We start from the raw sequence: 15,860 nt of genomic DNA, 5'->3' as shown, positions 1-15,860 counted from the left end.
TTTTTTTCCAGGCTGGTTAATTTCATTGATGCAAAAGTCAACTCTGTACATGCAGTCAAATCCAACTGTCATTGGTTCACATCAAGCATGCTGGATCTAATACTAATACTGCGTCAGGAAGTTCCATGTTGTATTTATGCATCTGTGAGTACCGCTGTTTAAAATGGATTATACAGTCATAGATGCACTACTGTCTCTCATAATACGATCAAAACTTGAGGATGTCTTTTATGTTTGGTCTTTTTCCCTTTGCAGAAACAAATGGTAGAGTTTTGAAAGTGCTCATGCCAGTGTCCTCTACCGCCATTTCCATAACCGTCTCCCTCGCTCTTCCATGTCTATATAATAGACTTAAACCTTTTGGCTGTGTCTGGTCCTCTAACAGAGATAAGATTCACCCGAGCCGTCTGAGGTCGGTCGGTCGGTCATGTCAGTGAACTGGATAGTTGGCAGGTAAGTGATTTACATGATTTACTCAACTTTATAACCATTTATTATTCATTTCTCTGCTTGTATTAAAAAGTAATAAATCAGAGTCTCTCATAGTATCTTAAACCCTGTAGTATCGAGACTGTCTGTCTGTTTTCCGCATAATTTATAATTGTAACGTCAGAAAATTGGCTTTAACATCCTTGTTATATGGAGTTCATCATTTTAAGCCTAGTGGCTATTTAAGTCCTTGTTGCAAATGACTACAGTGGTCATTACAGCAGATGTCCAGAATTCTTTAGGTAATACGATCTCTACTAGCATTCACCTTTCCATATCAAATAGGGTATCTCTGCTGTTTTTGGATGTTGTGATCAAGGTGCTGAGGTCTCACGCCTTCTTACTGATCAGTGACTGAAAATCCTTTGCTGTGAACTGTTGTTCTAGTTCAAGTACTGCTTTTGCTCGTGCATCAGGTTCTGTTTCTACTCTGAGCAGATTTCTCTTGTCTGCAGACTTCACAGTTCAGTTGATCAATCTTACCCTTGATCTTCATGCTCTCTACTGCATAATGTGAAACATCATAATTACAGTGAACAAGGGTTTCATGCTGTTTGAATATTGTAACACACTGCAACCATCACCACTGTGATCATTGACCACATTCAGGTAATAAAGCCTATTGTACTCTTTAATGGTGAACATTGTGCTGTTTTTGTGGCCTTCTCTTCTTGTTGTGATCCTTGTGCTCTCTGCTCCCAGTGTTACTTTACAGTATTCTGTCTCACTGACAGTCGTCCGTGTTTTTACTCAGAGGCGGAGGAAAAAGCTCTCCAGGAGGTTGTCAAGCTTGTACGGCAGATCCAGCTGCTGTTGTAGATGCAGTCCAAACTCCACCAACAGAAGAAAAGGCTGGAGGCTGCCCATGACTCCTCAAACGCGATAGTCTTAATTCCAGCTCTACTGGCGCAGAAGACACAGAGGGTCGTCCTCTCCAGAGGGTCTGAAAGTGTCGGCATGACTGGGAAAAGCAGAGGGCTACTCCACCACCTCAGCCATTTTTGCCTCTGCTAACTTCTAAGCTCTTCACCTTCTCAGGCACCGAGGACAATTCCTCAGGGCGGTGTTCTCACTGTTGGAGATTCTTCTGTAAAACACTGAAAAGTATCGACCCTAAAGAGTAATGCCACAGTCTCCTGTTTTCCAGGTGCCCGTGTCCTGGATGTCGCCAGGTGGTTTTGGCCGGACACCAGGATCATAGTCTCCTACCCCCTGACCACTGACCCCACTGACAGCAGAGATGAGCTTCACCTGAGCCGCCTGAGGTACATCGTTTTCTCCGGGAACATCAAGAAGGTACCAGGCCAGGACTGACTGACCCTTCCCAGTCACACTGTCAGGTTAGTGAACTGCATATTTGGCAGGTAAGTGATTTACTTGATTGCACCCATTTATTCTGTCACTTTTCTGCTTGTGTTAAAAAGTAATACATCAGTGTAACTCATAGTATTTCAGACAACTCCTGCAGTATGGAGACTGTATGTACCCCGCATGGTTTGTAATTGAAACATTGAAAAATCTGCTTTAAAAATATTTTTAAAAAAGTATCCAGTCAGCCACTGATTGTGCGAGTTCTACTAGATCTGTAATTTTTATAATAGGTACACGTCAACTATGAGAGACAAAATGAGAAAAATCCAGGAAATCACATTGTAGAATTTTTAAAGAATTTATTTGTAAATTATGGTGGAAAATAAGTATTTTGTCACCCACAAACAAGCAGGATTTCTGGCTCTCACAGACCTGTAACTTCTTTAAAAAGCTCTTCTGTCCTCCACCTGTATTAATGGCACCTGTTGGACATCGTTATCTGTATAGAAGACACCTGTCCACAGCCTCAAACAGTCAGACTCCAAACCTCCAACCTGCTTAAGCCAGTACATGTCCAGGCCCGTCTGAAGTGAACCACCTTAGTTCACTCTCTGTGAAACTAAATTAAGGGCTTAGGTCTGTTTATCACATTGGTGGGGTCATAAAATCGGCTCACACAGAGACCCCTGGAGTCTTTTTGCATTTATGGTAAATTTAAAACTCTAAAAATACAGGTAATTTTATAAAAGTTATAAAAGCACATACAAGTGTCCAAATAAACACAAAGGGTAAGAGGGTATTTAAAATTCTGCAGTCATTTACATTTAGAGAAATAGATTTCACAGTGAGTGCTAACCAGCCAATTAATCAGAGTACATATTCTCATATTTAAGTCAAGACAGGTTGCCAAGTAGTATTAAATTTACCACTGCATGCAATTTTAGGTAGGAGGGTTTTTCTTTGAGTAATCTAAAAATCTTAGTCAGCACCTTTTGAACAAGATTTCCCCAGATAAAGCCCTTGAGGAGTCTCCCTGAATATTGCTGTTGTGGAGTGAACGTTGTTCATAATCAGGCTGTATATAGATCATTTATTTAGTGGAAAGACTCTTCAAACTGCAGTCAGATTATCAGGGACTGTTTCACAGTCTGGTTTAGTGAACAGCTAGACAAAGATTCTGGTATGGGTAGTTTTGAACAGAGTAACACGTGTAACATGAAGGAACAGCCCTGATGTTCAAAGCCCAATAATAGTGAAAATCTGGTAACGATAAGCAGCTGTAGGGGCAGTGGTGGCTCAGCAGTTAGAGCTTTGGGCTATTGATGACAGCGTTGTGAGTTTGATACCTGGGCTCAGCAAACTGCCACTCTTGAGCAAGGCCCTTCTCCTTCTTTTGTGGGCGTCGCAGCAATGGCTGCCCATCGCTCCCCGTGTGCTCACTGTCCACGGTGTGTTTTTCACTACACAGCTGGGTTACGGGGGGAAGCCAAATTGATTGAGTTGATTCTTTAAGCACGGAGAAGCAAATCCGACTACCACAGTTTTGGAGGTTCCACAGAGATCCCAATATTCCTCTGGGTCCAGAGTTTTTAGAGACAGGATCAGAAACAGACAGAGGCGGCCGCCGACATCCCAATGAGTGATTCTGAGTCAATTCAGGCGCTCTACTGACTCCGAGACTCTGTACCCGAGGTGACTGTAAGTAAATTAATTAGACCGCTTGCCTTGCGGATTTGGAATAAATTTTTTTTTAAAAAGGTGGGGGGACACCATATTCCTAGACCTTCAGGTTACTTTAACCTGGATCTCTTTAATATTTTCAAATTAGTTTTAGACCATTTACTTTTTGCAGCGATCTGGACTCAAAGGATGAAGATGTCCAAAGCATTGCCTTAAGATCATTTGAGTCTCACAGTTGTCTGAACTGGGAATTTCTCAGGATCCAGATTTGTTTTAAATTGGAATATTCTAAGGTATTGTATTGAAATATTTTGACTCTCAGGGTTGTTCAAACCCGAGAATTGTGAACGATATGAATGATATTGGGTCACTAAAGGGTTCATCTCTGGGTGAAGTGGCGCAAGCAAAACAGCTGATGGGCCTTACCATGCTCAATGTTCCATGTCCAAGGAAGCAGAAGAAGGGTTATCCAAAATGATAAATTCCCTTTTGGAAAGTGAAGCCATTGTTGCATGTGAATATTCACTGGTGAATAGCTCTCTGAGAGCAGTACATGCAGCAGTATATCCTGCTGGTCTAATTGTACCTAATCCGGCAACTATTGGGCTGCAATATCTGCTGGGAATTAATTCACAGATCAGTTGGCTAGAAACAGCTATGTCAGGAAATGCAGTAGTGCTTCAGATGGTTTCCACAAGAGCACAACAGAAGTTTAAGAAAAATGAGGATGTGTACGATGTGGATATTTCAGACTTGACACCTGACATATCTTCTTCATCAAATAATGGAATTGTTTTGCAGCAGTCTGATGATCAGATATTAATATTGTCTGATACAAGTACTCACTAAAGAAAAAAGCTTTTTGTCTAAAAAAAGAATCAGTTCAGGAGAGTGTCTTATGTACAGGAAAGAAAAGAGAATATAAGCCCATATGGATCTGCATCTGTCTGTCATAACAAAAGGGATGTTTTTATTGATTAATATTGCAGTTCCACTGGATTTAGAATGAAAGGTCAGTGATCTACCTGTGATCATGTTGAATGACTAAAAGCATTTACTTTTAAATGCAGTAATTCTATCCTACACATTTTCAATATTTATTTTATTTCTGTTTCGATGCAGTTCTGCTTTAGAAGCTTGAGATGTGATTCAACACGGACCATCGAGCGACCATCCCTATTTTATAGTCTTTAATATTAGCTTTGTCTTTTTAATCTGAGCCAGTTGTTGTGATCCTTTTATTTCTATGCTTCCTTTGTTACTGTACAGTACTGTCTCACTGACTGTCGTTTCTGCCGGAGCGAGATCTCCAGGCATTCTGCAAGGACGTCATCAAGCTTGACAGCCGCTGTTGTAGACTCAGTCCGAACTCCGCAGATGGAAGACGAGGCCTGAGGCTGCCCATGACTCCAAGCACTACTGGCGTAGCGGACAGGAGGGTTGTTGTCTCCACTCCTGCACTGGAGGGGTCTGAACTAACTGGTGCGAGGTTCAGTTCTTCGACCTCACAGTGGGCCTCAGGGCGATGTTTTCATTGTTGTTAAAACCCTTAAAAGTATCGGGACCAAAGAGTAATGCCTCGATCTGTGGTGGGGTTTTTTTGTTTTGTTTTTTTGTCCAGGAGTCCTGGTCGTTGCCATCATTCTCCACTTTTCTCTGCCCGATGCAGTGACGCCCTAAAGGAGCACTGCCACACGCTGTTGGACACCACTCGGAAAAAGACAGGACCCCAGGCTAGGCAACTGGATAGTGGACAGGTAATTAATTTATATGATTTACTGGATTTTATAATCATTTATTCTGTCATTTCTCTGCTTGTTTTAAAAAGTAATATCAGTGTCCCTCATAGTATCTCAGACAAACCCTGCAGTATGGAGACCCGTGTCTGTCCCCCGCATGGTTTGTAACTGCAACATCAGAAAACTGCTTTAGGGGGAGTCACATTCATGGGCTCGGTTGCAGCTGGCTAGAGCTATTGACTTTTTGTTTACCGGTGCAGTTAAGGATGTTTCTCAGCAGGAAATCTCTGCCTTTTACTCCAAACTCGTCACCAGCCAAAAAGGTAATATCTGTCTCCTCCTTGCCTCAGTCCAACATGGCGGATCCTCTGCTACACTGGAGAAAACCATCATGGCGGGGCTCTCAGCAATGCGGGAAGAATTCTTTACACACATGTCTACATTTCAGGATGTGTTCAAAGCTAGACTATCTCATGGGCGAACAAAGGGAGCAGAATAAACTTCTATCAGGACACTCAGATCGTTTGGACACTCTCGAACGGTTGGTGTTTGATCTGCAGGACCGGGGTTGACTGAACAGCCTGTGCATTCTCGTTCTCCCGGAGGTCGCAGAGAAAGACGACCGTAACAGTTTTATCAAGAAGTAGCTCAATGTTTGGCTACCAGTACCAGTTAAGGGTCTTGTTATACTTTAATTTATTTTTAATCTTTATGGCTTTGAATGTCTTGAGCTGGAACATTTTAATGGTCTAAATGAGCCTATTAAACGTGCTAGTTTGGTCTGATTAAGATAAGATAAGATAGTCCTTTATTAGTCCCGCAGTGGGGGAATTCACAGTGTAACAGCAGAAAGGGATAGCAGGACACTCAGTTACAAAAATTTGGATAAATAATTTACACTATATACACAATATAAATAAGAATTAAAAAAGCAATAAACAATATTATCTACAGCAAAAGGATTCCATTTGAGAGATTTTAATTTTCCCAAATGTAATCAACTCTGTAGAGTTGCTGCTCATACAACTGCAAACTAAAGGAGTTCTTATCTTGGTACAGAGGAATTGGGAGATTGCGATGTTAAACCAAGGAAGGGATGAAGAAAGGAGAATAACACACATTACAACAAAAGTAAGAAATGAGAAAATTGCCTTTATTTCAGTTCACGCTCCAAATGCAAGAGATCCCAGTTTTTCTTTTCTGTTAGATTATCTAACAAATCTAGTGGACTTTCAGTTAGTGGTGGGAGCAGATATGAATAGTCATTAATCATTTATTAATTAAACAGATCAGAGGTGAAATTTCTCAGTCAGCTGGCCGCTAGCTCACAGCTTAAGCTATGTATTACTGCATTGTCTTTACTTAATCTGAGCACTAAGCAATAAACTTTATCTGAAAGGCACAAAAACCTTCAGCTCTTAATTTAGGAGTAAATGAAACAAATTTCTTATGTTTAATCAGGGTTCAGTGCACGATCAGAGGTTTGTTGGGAGCAGTGAATGGTTTCTTTAGGAATAATTCTATTGCATTTGCTTCTTGACAACAGAAAAGACTGAAGTATCTGGACCTTTCTTGTGCTTTAAGTTTAAATTCAAGTGCAAGCAACACTCTTTCTGGTGATATTGCAATACAAATAGTTTTAGTTACGAATGAGCTTAATATTCTTCTGAGAGAAAGAGCACAATTCCTTATTAAAAGGGTTAGATAAATTACTATTGTAATGGAAGCAGGCCCAGTCACCTTTTGGTGCTAAAACTCAGAAGTAATGAGAAATTCTCAAATATTGCAGCAATAAGGTCTCATAGTGGAGAACTACTTGCAGAACATGCAGAAATCAATGATGCTTTTTACAGGTTCTATTCAGAATTATATAAATCAGGTCTCCCAAAGAAAACTTTAAATATTGCCACTTTTTCCATTCCTTAGATTTGCTACAATTGTCCACTAACGAGGCGTCTTATTTAGATCAGGATATTTCTCATCTAGATTTGAGAGGGACCCTCTGTCAGATGAAAAAAGTCAAGGATTGGAGGGCATCCCTGATGAATTTTATTCTTCTGGGCAGAATTGGCAACTTTATTGTTAGAAATAATTAATTGCTCCCTAGATAAAGATTTTAATAAGGATGTTAATACAGCTTTAATCTCATTACTTAAATCGAACCTAACTTTTTGCATTAGTTGTTGCCCAGTAGTGCTTTCTCCTAGAAAGGGACACATGTCAAAAATGCCTTTTTTTTTCTTCTTTTCTCCTTTTTCTTTTTTATATTCCAGTGGTGGGCCAGGTAGGTATTTAGGGGTAGACTTACAGTGGGGCAAAAAAAGTATTTAGTCAGCCACTGATTGTGCAAGTTCTCCTTCTTAGAAAGATTCAGGAATTCACCTTGTAGGATTCTTCGTAATTTATTGTGAAAAATAAGTATTTGATCAAAAACGATTCAATTCAATACTTTGTAACATAACCTTTGTTGGCAATGACTGTAAGTCTTCACCAGGTTTGCACTTCCATTTCTGTCTTCCATTTTCTTACAATTGCTCCTACAGTTGATTTATTCACACCCACCTGCTTGACTATTGTAGATTCATTCTTCCCAGCCTGGTGCAGGTCTACACTTTTCTTCCTGGTGTCCTTCGACAGCTCTTTGGTCTTGGCCATGGTTAAGTTTGGAGTCTGACTGTTTGAGGCTGTGGACAGGTGTCTTTTATACAGATAACGAGTTCAAATAGGTGCCATTAATACAGGTAACGAGTGGAGGACAGAAGAGCTTCTTAAAGAAGTTACAGGTCTGTGAGAGCCAGAAATCATGCTTGTTTGTGGCTGATGATACTTTTTTGCCCAGTGTATATCCCTCAGTGAGAGACTGTCTTCAAATTTTAATTTTAAAATTTAGAACAAATTAAAGTAAATACTCAATTGGACAAACTTGCCTAACTCACTGCACTCCAGGATCATAGTGGTAAAAATAAATATTCTGCCTAGACTGAATTTGATAGTTATGATGCATTTGCCCCTGCCTATAAAATATTGGGATACTCTCTAAGGTACTATCCATGTGTATTTGGAATGGTAAATGACCTTGAATTAAATAATCTACAGAGGTTCATGTCAGATGGTGGTCTTGCATTTCTAGGTTTTGAAATGTATGCTCAGGCATTTACCTTAAGACTGTGATCAACATGCCTGAATCAAAGTGCTCATAATTCATGCTGCTCAATAGAGGAGGTTCTGGTAGCCCCATATAAATTACAAGCTCTTATATTTTGTAAGGTTTCCACTAGATACTGTAAAATATGTTTTGGACCCATATTTTCACACCTTATATTAATTTGGCATTCACAGTTGCAAACTCACTAATATGGCATGAGCTCTCCACTCTTTCATAATCATAATTTACTGATGGGGAATGCTCCGTTTCATTGCCCCCAATGGGAGAGCAAAGGAGTTCAACCTCCAGGCGATATCTGCAATGCAAATGGGTTAAGAACTTTCCAGGCTATCAAAGAGCAATTTAATGTGCCCAGCACCTCTTTCTTTAGGTATCTGCAACTTAAATCAGCCCCAGTCTCAGAGACTCACTGAACTCCAAATTACAGCCCCACCTAATGCTTAAAGCGCTTTACTTTCTGGGCAACACAGGCAGAACAGATGTGTAGTTGGTTTTTTAAATAGATTAGACTCATTGTGGGTCAGTATAGAAATGCTCATGTTGTGGTGATGATGGCATGGCTTTAAGCGGACATGAAGGACAGTTCACCAGAAGGATACAGCCAAACACTTCCAGGTAAGTTCTAGTGATATTTAATGTTGAATTTGTGCAAAAATCTAAAGAAAGTACACACAACAAAAACACAACACAAAAGAGCTAGATTACACACACTTGTACAACAAGACCTCAGCGGCCTTCATCTGAGGACTAAGTCTCACAGACGTCTACTTCACTCTATTCTGTACAAGCTAAACCCCCTTATTGCCTCCCACACAGCCCTTTTAAGCCATACGCTCCTCCCTCCTCAGCCTGGAGTGGACCAAGTGTCTACTAAGGGGGTGGTCATCACAAACAATGACAATACAACAGATAACATGGACATTATTTACACATCTTATATACAATTATTATTTATTATAATTATTATTATTACAATTATTACAATTATAAGTTTTTATGGTCATATTGATGTACACCAGTAAATTATGCTAGCTGGGATTATATGTATATCCTAGTGTTTTTGGTTGTGTGTTTTCCTCCTTCTAGGTTAACCGTGGTTCCTGCCGGCTCCTAGAAGACCCACTTACCAGCTCCCTCATTCCCCCAGGATCACCAGGTAGGTAACATGTCAGAGTCTCTACTGTGTATGGGCTGGTGATGAGTCTGCTACCACTGACTTCATCACACGTCATCCTAGACCCCTAACTTCCCTACCATTAATTTTTAATTTTGACAAAATCCTGTCTCTCTGATAACTTTGTAATGTACAATATGTTGCTTTCTTGGAGGGACACTAGAAAATATATTAAAGTCTCTGATTGTATCTCTTTATGGTCACCACTCATCTTGAATCCAGATCTACCCCCTCAGCTTGGGGACATTGGGCTTAGTAATTGGACTTTAAGGGGCAAAGAGGATTTTTCTAGTTTATTCACAGCAGGAGTTTTAAACTTAATTGAATAAGTATTATCCTCCTGATTTCAGTGTGTTTTTACACAGAACCCAGCTGACCATTCTGTTTACAGCCATTTTCATCTAGATAATCAGGTAACATTTTCAGGTTCCTCCAGACACCCCTCACCATGGAAGTCCTCATATGCCACTGACTGGTCAGTCTGGGTTTGGTGTTCTGGAACACACTGAAAGAAAGTTCTAGCTTCTATCTGTCATGTTTGTAAGTGTAGCCTCCTGATCCAAATACTCTCCTCTTTGAAAGATTATGCTTTCTCTCTGTCAACGTAGAGTCATTGAATACATATATATAGCTGCTGATGTTGACTGATCCCCTGCTTACAGAGCAATGACTGTAAATCTGTTGCTGTGAACTCTGAACCATTATGTGAACAAATACATTTTACTGTTTCATTTGGAGATGAATCGGCCAAACCTCTCTCAGTAGCTTTAACTGTTTCACCCTTAGTTTTCAGGAAGTTCACAGACTGCATCTGAGTAATCCTCAGTAAATGTCTGAGTGGATCTCCAACCCTGGATCTGTCCAAAAACTCCTTAAATTAGTGACCTCATTTAATATTCACGAAGCTTCAGCCGCATTGGTCAGTATATAATGTGGAGTCTCAGCCAATCAGGAGCCTCCGCTGTAAAGCAGCAGCGTGGTCTTGCAGCAGTGCGCAGGGTAAACGAGCCGGTGTGACCGAGCTCTGTAGCTCCTCTGGAAGACTGAACTTTAGAAACTGCTCAAACTGTGTGACTGTGGGTGCCTTTAATTTAGAGTCTGAGACACAAAGTAAGCTGCTGTTCATTTAGTTTGGGAATGGCTTAGTTCTGTTGCTATGCTAGCTATCTCCTTAGCAGTGTAGCTTCAGTGTTTACCTATGTATTACTGAATATTCATGGTTTCTGTTATTTCTTCATGTTTCACGCTACTGAGCTGTTTTAGGTTAGTATGGATGGTGTAATTCTGTGGATATGTGCTAAATTTGTGTTCTTAGTCAACGTCCTGGTGTTTTATTGAACTACTGCTCAGAGGCTGTTGCTATTCCTCTTTACGTCCTTGTGGGGGCGCTAAAACCCCATAGTTTAACCAGTGAAAACGGTCAGAGGCAGGTTAAAGCTGGTGTCTTGATAAAAGCTTTGAGTGGTAATTATTAGCTTTGTTTCTCCTGTCTGTTGAGCGTATACACATCTCTCTTTGAATGAACTCATTTAGTAGCACTATGATATAGACCTGGAGCCTTTCTGAACTTTTATTTAATATTATGCATGTATTCCGTTTATTTCAGTCTTTATTCATCAGCCTGTCCTCAATTCTTCCTCACTTATTCATCATTCACCCAGAACGCTGTCATATTTCTAATGCCCAGTGATCCATGCTTCAGCCTCATTGTCATCCTGGTCTCCCTGTAGGATCAGCTAGGTCAGTATTAACTAGTTCAAGTACTGCTTTTGCTCGTTCTTCAGGTTCTGTTTCTACTCTGAGCAGATTTCTCTTGTCTGCAGACTTCACAGTTCAGTTTATCAGTCTTACCCTTGATTTTCATGCTCTCTACTGCATAATGTGAAACATCATAATTACATTGAACAAGGATTTCATGCTGTGTTTGAATATTGTAACACTGCAACCATCACCACTGTGATCATTGACCACGTTCAGGTAATAAAGCCTATTGTACTCTTTAATGGGGAACTTGGTACCATTTTTGTGGCTTTGTCATCTTTATCTGAGCCAGTTGTTGTGATCCTTGTGCCCTCTGCTCCCTGTGTTGCTGTACAGTACTCTCTCTGACCGTCGCTTGCGTTTCTGTCTGTGTTTACCACGGAGGAACGAGCTCTTCAGGAGATTGTCAAGCTATTACGGCAGTTTCAGCTGCTGTTGTAGAGGGAACTACACTGATGGAAGACGAGGCTGGAGGCTGCCCGTGACTCCTCCAACGCGACCGTCTTAATTCCAGCTCTATCGTCGCGGCGGACACAGAGGGTCGTCGTCTCCACTCCCGCACCTGAGAGGACCTGAAGTGTCAGCGTGGCTGGGAAAAGAAGAGGGCTCCTCCACCACCATAGCCATTTTTCACCTCTGCTAACTGTTTCTAGGACCCTCTGCTCTTCACCTGCTCAGGCACCGTGGCCAACTCTTCAGGGCGGTGTTCTCACTGTAGGAGATTCTTCTGTAAAACCCTTAAAAGTATCAACCCTAAAGAGTAATGCCACAGTCTCCTGTTTTTCAGATGCCCATGTCCTGGACATCGCTAGGTGGCTTTGGCACCATCGTTCTCCACTATTCTCTTCCTGATGCAGCGCGGCCATCTGTGCTGAATCTGTAGACAACTGGGAGAGCTTTCGACTGCGTCTGGTCCTCTACCACAGAGAGGCGCTTCACCTGAGCCGCCTGGGGTCCATCGTTCTCTCTAGAAACATCAAGAAGGTGCCAGGACTGACTGACCCTTTCTATTCACACTGTCGGTTAGTGAACTGCATAGTTGGCAGTGTTTTACATGATTTACTTGATTCCACCCATTTATTCTGTCACTTTTCTGCTTGTATTAAAAAGTAATACATCAGTGTCACTCATAGTATTTCAGACAAATCCTGCAGTATGGAGACTGTCTGTACCCCGCATGGTTTGAAAAATCTGCTTTAAAAATCTTATTAGAATTGATATAAATTCTTCCATCTTTCCGAGTACAAGCAGCTTCGCATTGAGTGGGGCAAAAAGTATTTAGTCAGCCACTGATTGTGCGAGTTCTCCTACTAGGTCTGTAATTTTAATCATATGTACATCAACTATGAGAGACAAAATGAGAAAAATACAGGAAATCACATTGTAGGATTTCTAAAGAATTTTAAAAATAATTTTTGAATTATTATTAATTATGATGGAAAATAAGTATTTGGTCACCCACAAACAAGCATGATTTCTGGCTCTCACAGACCTGTAGCTTCTTTAAGAAGCTCTTCTGTCCTCCACTCGTTACCTGTATTAATGGCACCTGTTGGACATCATTATCTGTATAACAGACACCTGTCCACAGCCTCAAACAGTCAGACTCCAAACCTCCAACCTGCTTAAGCCAGTACATGTCCAGGCCTGTCTGAATTGAACCACCTTAAATCACTCTCACTAGTTCACTCTTAGTTAAGCCAATTAATCCTCTGAGTCCATATTGTCTATTTAAGTCAAGACAGGTTGCCACGTAGTGTTAAATTTACCACTGCACCCAGTTTTAGGTAGGAGGGTTTCTGTAATCTAAGCAGTCTTAGCCAGCACCTTTTAAACAAGATTTCCCCAAATAAAGCCCTTGAGGAGTCACCCTGAATATTGCTGTTGTGGTGTGAACGTGGTTTTTAATCATCGGGCTGTATATAGATAATTCACTTAGTGAAAAGACTCTTCAAACTGCAGCCAGATTTTCAGGGATTGTTTCACAGTCCGGTTTAGTGAACAGCTAAACAAAGATTCTGGTATGGGTAGTTTTGAACAGAGCAACACGTGTAACATGAAGGAACAGCCCTGATGTTCAAAGCCCAATAAAAGCGAAAATCTGGTAACTGGAAAAGTTAGAGCTCCAGGCTATTGATGAGCGTTTTGGGTTTCGATACCAGGGTTTGTCAAACTGCCACTCTTGAGCAAGGCCTTCTTTTGTTGGGACCGCAGCAGTGGCTGCCCACTTCTCCAGCCACATGTACTCACTGTCCACGGTGTGTGTTCTCTGCACAGTTGGGTTACGGAGGGAAGCCAAGTTCCATCTGTCACAAAAAATGTCAAATGGTGAATCTGGTTTTCTTGTCTTGTACGTCGGCGCTGCAATATTGTGGGGGAATCTTTTCAGGCGTTTCAATATTCTATGTATACATTGCTTTCAGAAACAGACAGATGGTGGCTTTTGTTACTTTGAAACAATGGAGTCCATCAACATCACACCAGCCTCATCACAGGGGGCTCAGATTATCAGCGTGATCAGCATAGGACATCAAAAACCAGCGTGCCTTCCACCGGCGTTACTGCAGGATTAAAGTGTTTCTCTACATTCCTAAGACTGACTGATGGAGTTGATTCTTTAAGTGCGGATAAGTAAATTAGACTACCACAGTTTGAGGTTCCACAGAGATCCCAATATTCCTCTGGGTCCAGAGTTTTCAGAGACAGGATCAGAAACCGACAGAGGCGGCCGCCCACATCCCAATGAGTGATTCTGAGTCAATTCAGGCACTCTACTGACTCCGAGACTCTGTACCCGAGGCGACTGTAAGTAAATTAATTAGACCACTTGCTTTATGAATTTAGAATAAACGTGAGGAGACATTCTTAGACCTTCAGGTTACTTTAACCTGGATCACTTTTGATATTTTAATTTTCAAGTTAGTTTTAGATCATTGAGTTTTTGCAGTGATCCGGACTCCAAGGACGAAGATGTCCAAAGCATTGCCTTTAGATCATTTCAGTCTCACAGTTTGAAACTTTGAATTGCGATACGTTTCGATCCCTAAAAAAAAAAACTCTGGTTTAAACAACCCTTAGAATCTAGATATTCAGACGGTACATTTTAGGATATTTAATTCTCAACCTAGAGAAATTTGTAAAGGGATCCAAATTTATTTTTTAGAATATTCAAAGATTTTGAAGCAAGGTTTTGGAAATGATGATGATGATGGTAGTGATGGTGGTGGTGGTGGTATTTCCATGGTTCTAAAACAAGGGGACAGTTTATATTTCCCAAAGAGTTCAGACTATAAACATGAAATTAATACAGGAGACATTGTTACAAGCTCAGTTAATGTACTGCCGGACTGAGGCAGGGGACTCTGGAGCAGGCGAGATTGAAGGTAGGAGAGAATGTGCTTGTTTTAATTGTGGGAAATCAGTATAACCAGTATAAATATATCAAGGATACAAATAATTGATGATTCTTCTGTTACACGGTCAAGATCTGAGCTGCCAAGTGACGAGACTGAGACTAATGACTTTTGTTGTCTAATTTCCAAAACATTTCTTGTCTCAGAATGAATGATATTGGGTCAATAAAGGGTGCGTCTCTGTTTAAAGTGGTGCAAGCAAAACAGCTGATAGGCCTTAACATGCTCAGTGTCCCATGTCTACCTGTGGCCATGTTGAATAGCTAAAAGCATTGACATGTAAACGCAGTAATCCTTTCCTACACTTTTTTTTTAATATATTTTTTATTTCAATGCGATTCTGCTTTTAAAACTCTGATTCGACACGAACAGTTGAGTCCCTACTTTATAGTCTTTAATATTAGCTTTGTCATCTTTATCTGAGCCAGTTGTTGTGATCCTTGTGCTCTCTGCTCCCTGTGTTACTGTACAGTGCTCTGTCTCACTGACTGTTTGTGATTCTGTCTGTGTTTATACTCGAGAAACTTGAAGACCGCGGAGGAGCGTGATCTACAGGTACTCTGCAAGGAGGTAATCAAGCTTGACTGCTGCTGTTGTAGAGGCAGTCCAAACTCCATGGATGGAAGTCTAGGCTGCCCGTGACTCCTCCAACGCTGGCATCTTAAATCCAGCACGGTTCAGGCAAACAAACTCTAATATGGCATGAGCTCTTCACTCTTTCATAATCATAATTTACCGATTGGGAATGCTCCGTTTCATTGCCCCCCAATGGGAGAGCAAAGAAGCTCGACCTCCAGGTGATGTCTGCAATGAAAACGGGTTAAGATCTTTCCAGGCTGCAAAGAGCAATGTAATGTGCCCAGCACCTCTTTCTTTAGGTATCTGCAGCTTAAATCCGTCCTCTGTTCTCTGAGACTCACTGAACTCCAATTACAGCCCCACCTAATGCTTAAAGTGCTTTACTCCAGTCTTGCTCGGCTTCCAGTATTTACATTTTTTTACTTTGAGCCTCTTGTAGATGGGTTGGACTGTGTGTGGTCCAAGGATGTTAAGTATTTTTATTTTTTTTTATGTTTTGAGGACCATGCATGAGAAATGATCATTTTATCTTTGAGGAATCCTGATCA

This window comes from Salminus brasiliensis, chromosome 14 (genome assembly GCF_030463535.1).
Source record: "Salminus brasiliensis chromosome 14, fSalBra1.hap2, whole genome shotgun sequence".
Lineage (NCBI taxonomy): Eukaryota > Metazoa > Chordata > Actinopteri > Characiformes > Bryconidae > Salminus > Salminus brasiliensis.
The sequence above is the reverse complement of the archived record's forward strand: the minus strand, read 5'-3'. Positions refer to the sequence as shown.